The 6296-nt window shown below is 38.6% G+C and overlaps 1 non-coding gene across 1 annotated transcript; it reads left to right on the top strand.

The window, feature by feature from the left end:
* Positions 1 to 1346: 1346 nt before the first annotated feature.
* Positions 1347 to 1453, top strand: LOC123464208. The gene has a single exon (XR_006639446.1). It is a non-coding gene; the product is annotated as a U6 spliceosomal RNA (small nuclear RNA).
* The last annotated feature ends 4843 nt before the right edge of the window (positions 1454 to 6296 follow it).

Genomic DNA, 6296 nt, shown 5'->3' with positions numbered 1-6296 from the left:
TCTGCAAACGAACTCCAGACGCGTGCGCCCCCTTGTGCATCTGGCTAACGTGGGACCTGGGGAACTGAGCCTCTGACCGGGGTCCTTAGGCTTGACAGGCAAGCGCTTAACCGCTAAGCCATCTCTCCAGCCCCTCTTTGTGTTTTTAATGCATCAAATCAAATAATAATTGTATGCTTGTGGTACAGAACGTTCTCAAATGTGATTATGATTCTTTATAAGCCCACTGCTACCTCCTCTTATTTTACTCCACATCTGGGGTGGCAAATATGTAGAAATGCACGTGGTTAGTTAGTCAAGCTATAACTCCCCAGCCCATTCTACCTCTGATTACAATGAAAGCCAAGCTGGTCCCTCTACCACTAGCTCCTTCCAGCCAATTCTTTATCTGTTGTTTCAGTCAGTCTTGCTCTTCAGAAATCTTGGCTTTGGGCCCAGTAGTTCTATTAATATCCTCTTGGTGTGTTTAGGCAATACAAACCATTGGTTTCCATATCAATACAAAGTTGGGGTGGCTATGGGCCCCATTATATTTCTCTAAACTCATTTACATGATGGCCTCTGTAAAGCAGACACTTCACTGATGACACTGATGGATAGGGAAGTTAATTTTCCTTATTCTTTTAATCAAATTTTCTTCTATAAAAATCCTGTGAACTAGGGCTGGAGAGATGGCTTAGCGGTTAAGCACTTGCCTGTGAAGCCTAAGGACCCCGGTTGGAGGCTCGGTTCCCCAGGTCCCACGTTAGCCAGATGCACAAGGGGGCGCACGCCTCTGGAGTTCGTTTACAGAGGCCGGAAGCCCTGGCGCGCCCGTTCTCTCTCTCTCTCTCTCTCTCTCTCTCTCTCTATCTGTCTTTCTCTCTGTGTCTGTCGCTCTCAAATTATTAATTAATTTAAAAAAATCCTGTGAACTAAACAGAGTTAAAATTATAAGACTGATATCCCCTTTCCGTGAATATATTTGGAAAAAGCCTCACAGGACACCATTTTCACAGTTAAATCCCTCAGTGAGCTTCAACTATTCTATGGGTCACTTCCATTTCTAGGTGCCTCATTTATCAAGAAGGGCTTGATGGCAACAGGGAACCATAAAGAGGAATGTGGCTAAAGGACTTTGAAGATGAATCTAATTCATTTCCATAACAGACCACAGATAGATAAGCAATAGATAAGATTTAAATGGAAAGCATAGGTTGGGAGTAGTGGTGCACACCTTTAATCCCAGCACTTGGTTGGCTGAGGTAGGAGGATCACTGTGAGCTTGAGGCCAGCCTAAGACTGACCATATAGTGTATTCCAGGTCAGCCTGGGATAAAGTAAGACCCCACATAAAAAAAAAAAAAGTGCTTGCTCTGAAAGCACATATACTAAAATTGGAATAATACAGAGAAGACTAGCATGGCCCCTACACAAGGATGGCATGCAAATAAAAAAGAAAAGGATAAAAGGAGAAGAGAGAAGGTAAGTATTATAGAATGAAATAAACATAACATCAGCCACATTTGGAGTGTGGCAAATCATAAGCACAAATCATCCTGTTTCTAAGTCGTCAAACATGTGCCATTATATCACATATCCATAGAAAAGCATGTGTGTAGTAAGCATGAAACCCTGGGCTTAATCCCCTGCACCATAATAGGTAACTAAGTAATAAACAAATAAACAGGGATAGATAGATATCTAGGCAGATAGATAGATAGACAGACATACAGATAGATGGTATATAGAGAGATAGATGGATAGATGATAGATAGATAGATAGATAGATAGATAGATAGATAGATAGATAGATAGAATGAAATAGTCTTCAGCCTTGATAAAGGAAGCCACTTTTGTCATAGGCCATAATTCCAAGTGAACATTAGTTTAAATGAGTTGTCACTAAAAAATAAATCGTTATGCATTTCCTTATAAGTATCTAAAGTAGTCAAGCAAATGGAACCAGGTAGTAAAATGGTGCTTTTCATGGGCCAGTAGGAAGGGAGTTTGGGGAGTAGCCATTCAACAGGTAAGAAAGACATTTCAACTATGCCAAGTGAGTATTCTAGATATCTGATATAAAGGATTATGTCTAGAGAGTAAGTTTCATTGGTGCATACCTATAATTTCTCAAAAGGTGGTTTGACCACTTTATTTTTTGAATGTGCTTTATATTGAAGTCTTTAGTCCATTTGGCATTGATTTTTGTGTATGGTGAAATGAGTGTGTCTAATTTCATTTGTCTACATATGATCATCCAACACCATCTGTTGAAGATGTTGTCTTTTCTCCATTCCACATTATTGGCACCTTTGTCAAAGATCAAGCAGCTGAAGTTACTTGACCTAAGATTTGGGTCTTCAATCTGTTCCATTGCTCTATGTTTCTGCTTTTATTCCTGTACCATGCTGTTTTTGTCACTATGGCTTTTTAATATAGCTTTAGATCAGGTACAGTTATACCATAAGAGGTTTTTATTTATTTATTTATTTATTTATTTATTTATTTATTTATTTATTTATTGTTTATTTATTTGAGAGCAACAGACAGAGAGAAAGAGGCAGATAGAGAGAGATTGAGAGAGAATGGGCTCGCCAGGTCCTCCAGCCACTGCAAACGAACTCCAGACATGTGTGCCCCCCTGTGCATCTGGCTAACGTGGGTCCTGGGGAATCAAGCCTCAAACCAGGGTCCTTAGGCTTTACAGGCAAGCGTTTAACCACTAAACCATTTCTCCAGCCCTACTTATTATTATTATATTTTTTTACTGAGGCTATGTTTGGATATCTGAGGCCTTCTGCCATTCCATATGAATTTCGAGATCATTTTTTTTCAATCTCTGGGAAGAATGATGCTTGTATTTTTTTTTTTTTTTGTATTACACTAAATATTTATATTGCTTTTGGTAGAACTGCCATTTTCACAATATTAATCCTACATATCCTAGAGCATGGGAGTTCTTTCCATCTTCTCAAGTCCTGATTGCTTTCTTGAGTTTTGGGTTTTTTATGTTTTCATTACATAGGTCTTTCACATCCTTGGTAAATGTTATCCCAAGTTATTTAAGTTTTGTTTATTTTGCCATGGAAAATGGAACAGCCTCACTGATTTCTTTCTCTGTATATTTTTCTTTTACATATAGAAAATCTCCTGACTTTGGTGCATTGATTTTGTATCCTGCCACTTTGCTGAGGGAATTTATTACCTTTAGAAGTTTTGATATGGAGACTTTTGGGTCACTTCATCATTCCATCTGCAAATAAGGCTAATTTGACTTCTTCCTTTCCAATTTGAATCCCTTGTATTTCTTTCTTCTGTCTTATTGCTTGGGCTAGTACTTCTAGTACTATATGGAAGAGCAGTGGTGAGAGTGGGCACCCCTGTCTTGTTCCTGATCTCAGTGGGAACTCCTTGAGTTTTTCCCCAGTAAGTGTTATTTGGACATTAGGTACTTTATATGTAGCCTTTATTGTGTTGAGATACTTTCCATGCCTATTCTTTCCAGTGTGTTTATCATGAAGGGGTGCTGTTATTTGGCAAAGACCTCTGCAAAAATTGAGATGATCATGTTGTTCTTATGGGTTCAGGTTATTTATGTGGTGTATTATGTTGACCAATTTCTGTATGTTAAACCATTGCTGCATCCCTGGAATGAAGCCTACTTGATGGTGGATAATGCTCTTGATGTGTTGTAGAAATCAGTTTGGAAGAATTTTGTTCAGGAACTTTGCATCTAAGTTCATTAAGGATATAGACATATATTTTTCTTTCCTTGTTGCATCTCTGTCTGATTTTGGTATTAAGGTGATGCTATCTTTTCAATCTCCATGGATGTGTTAGATTTGTTTAGAAGAATAATCTGCTCTGAGTTGAGTTTTGGTAGATGGTATGTATCTAGGAATTCATCCATTTCTTCCAGATTATTCATTGTTGTATAGTAGAGGTTTTGGAAGTATACCTTGATGATTCTTTCAATTTCATTGATGTCTGTAGTAATCTTTGCTTTTTCATTTCTGATTTTGTTGATTTGAAACTTCTCTCTTTCTCTCCCTTTCTCTCTCTCTCTCTCTTTCTCTCTCTTTCTCTCTCTCTCTCTCCTTTATCAGATTGGCCAGGGGTTTGTCAATCTTATCTGGTTTTATTTTTTTTCTCAAAGAACCAGGTCTTCATTTCATTATTTTAATTGTTTTCTTAGTTTCCAATTCATTAATTTCTGCTCTAATCCTGATTACTTCTTTCTGTCTAGAGCTCTTTGGGTTGCATTCATCTTGTTTTTCCAGTGCCTTTAGATGGAGAGTCAGGTTATTAATTTGGGAACTCTCTGTCTTTGTAATGGAGACATTTAGGGCTATGAATTTTCCCCTTAGGACTGCCTTCACATAAGACCTGAAACTCTTCAAGTACTTGAAGAAAAAAATAGGAGGCACCATATATGATATAGGACTGGGAAAAGACTTCCTGAACAAAACCCCAGTAACCTAGGAAATTAAGCAAGCACTCAACCAATGAGATCTCATGAAGCTAAAAAGCTTTTTCACAGACAAACATACAATAAACAGAGCCAATAGATTACCCACTGAATAGGAGAAAATCTTCTCCAGCTATACCACTGACATAATCCTAATATCTAGAATTCACAAAGAACTCAAAACACTAAATGATAAAAAAAAAAAAAAATCAAACAACCCCCTCCAAAAGTAGGGCAGATAGAATAGGGCGTTTTCAGATGAAGAATTACAATTGGCTAACACACCTAAGAAAATGTTCAACATCCCTAACTATTAGGGAAAATGCAAATTAAAACAACCATGAAAAAAAATCTATGAGATTCCACCTTACCCCAGTAAGGATAGAAAACAAAAAATCAAATGAAAACAACTCTTGACAAGGATGAAGAGAAATAGGAACACTCATTCACTGTTGGTGGGAATGTAAGTTGGTACAACCGCTATGTAAATCAATATAGAGACTCCTGAAAACGATGAATATGGAGTTACCAACAGACCCTGTTTTTTCCTTACGGGGCATTTACCCTAAAAGCTCCACATCTCTGTTCAGAGATATTTGCTCAATCATGTTTGTAGCTGCCCAACTCATAATAGCTAAGACTGCAATTAACCCAGGTATCCATCATTGGATGAATGGATAACCAAGATGCACTATATCTATAGGATTGAATTCTATTCAATAGTAAGAAAAAAATTACACAATTAAATTTGTAGGAAATTGGTTGCACTTGGAACAGATCATTCTAAGTGAACTTACACAATCACAGAAAGACAATTGTTGCATAGTCTCACTCACCTGTGGTTCCTAATCTGGATCAGCCTGAGTTGCTGACATACCTGAATGGCATCTTGAGGCTTGGACAATAGGGAAGGTAGGGCTCCAGGGAAAGGGAAGGATGGTGGTGGCAAACACCAAACTGAACCCAAATTGAACTGGTAACATAGAACCCTATATTCTGGAAGTTAGACTAAAAGTTGGAACCCTCCAGAGGACCTTAGCAGGAGCACCTGAATCAAAGAGCCCTGGAGAGGGTGAGATGAAGCCTCACCTAAAATTTCTCCTGTTTCTATTTCTTCTCCGTCTTTTTCTTTTTTGTTTTCTCTTGGTGCTGGTCTGTAATTCCCTGTCCCAGGATGTGGCTAACATCCACAACAAGCTGTTGATGAGAGAGACCCAAAACAAACAAGATAGACTTTTGTCAGAGCACTTGGTTATTCCCCAGAGTTTAATGGTAAGTCCCTACTACTGAAGATACTATATGCTTTTGGCATGGACCATGGAGTGACCTGGTTGGTATCCAGAAGCCAGCCAGTCCCCAGACAATTAACCCATCTAGTGTTGGTAGGTGCTATATGAGCTACCAGGGAAAGTGGATAACATCTTTCCAAGTAACTCAAAGTTTAAGCAGCTCAGAAGCAAACAACCTGATGTGATGCTCACACAAGTGTAATAGTGGCACACAGCATGGTGGGTAACCCAACTGCTCTTGGATTGGAAAACAGGTCCACTCTGTGAAAATGAAACCATATCTCGAACTGGGAAACAAGTCAGAATCATATCCAGATAATGATTCTAATTCTACTTTCCATTGTCAAACTCCCTCTAATCTTGAGGTATAAGAGGGTCTACACCCTTTAAATTCTCTCTAAATTAATAATGATTATCTCACTTAACTGGTGCTGACTCTCCATTGGAGACTCTGCTTCCCTTTTTCAGATGGGAACCAGAACTAAGGAGATAAACCCCCAAGTGTACTCCACCCTGGGCCCAACTGAAACCACAGAGGAATTAGGGAAAAGAGCAAG

The sequence above is a fragment of the Jaculus jaculus genome, chromosome 10 (assembly GCF_020740685.1).
Source record: "Jaculus jaculus isolate mJacJac1 chromosome 10, mJacJac1.mat.Y.cur, whole genome shotgun sequence".
In the NCBI taxonomy this organism is placed as follows: domain Eukaryota; kingdom Metazoa; phylum Chordata; class Mammalia; order Rodentia; family Dipodidae; genus Jaculus; species Jaculus jaculus.
Note: the sequence above shows the minus strand (reverse complement) of the source record. Positions and strands in the feature narration are given on the sequence as shown.